Source organism: Colobus angolensis, unplaced genomic scaffold, assembly GCF_000951035.1.
Source record: "Colobus angolensis palliatus isolate OR3802 unplaced genomic scaffold, Cang.pa_1.0 Scaffold128, whole genome shotgun sequence".
Lineage (NCBI taxonomy): Eukaryota > Metazoa > Chordata > Mammalia > Primates > Cercopithecidae > Colobus > Colobus angolensis.
Genome location: NW_012114030.1, coordinates 3,408,164 through 3,408,901, shown reverse-complemented (window position 1 = coordinate 3,408,901; position 738 = coordinate 3,408,164).

The following is a 738-nucleotide window of genomic DNA, read 5'->3' as shown; positions in this document are numbered from 1 at the left end:
CTGGGAGGTGGAGGTTGCAGTGAGCCAAGATCACGCCGTTGCACTCTAGCCTGGGCAACAAGAGCCAAACTCCATCTCAAAAAAGAGAAAAAAAAAGTTATTTCTTCCAAGCAGATATGCAACAACATAGTGACTTAGCAAGACAATGTTATGGAATAGGGAATAGGGTTGCCAAGTTTAGCAAAAAATCTTATTTTACTCCTTTTTTTTTTTTTTTTGTACAAACGGGGTCTATGTTATGTTGCCCAGGCTGGTCTCAAACTCCTAGACTCAAGTAAGCCTCCCATCTCCACCTCCTGAAGTGCTGGGATTAAGGGCATGAGCCACCACTCCCAACCAGATTTAGCGAATAAAACAAGTGCCCAATTAAATCTGAATTTCAGATGAACACAAAAAATTTTTTTTAAAGACAGGGTCTTGCTCTGTTACCCAGGCTGGAATGCAATGGTGCAATCATAGCTCACTGCACTGTCGAACTCCTGATCTCAAGTGATCCTCCTGCCTCAGCCTCCCAGACTGCTGGGATTACAGACGTGAGCCCTGTGCCTATCTGAAACACAAATAATTTTTTGAGATAGGGTCTGTTTCTGTCGCCCACGCAGGAGTGCAGCAGCACAGCTCACTGCAACCTCTGCCTCCTGGGCTCAAGCCATCCTCCCACCTCAGCCTCCCAAGTAGCTCCCACGTGCACATCACCACATCTAGCTAATTTTTTAAAAAACTTTTTGTAGGCCGGGC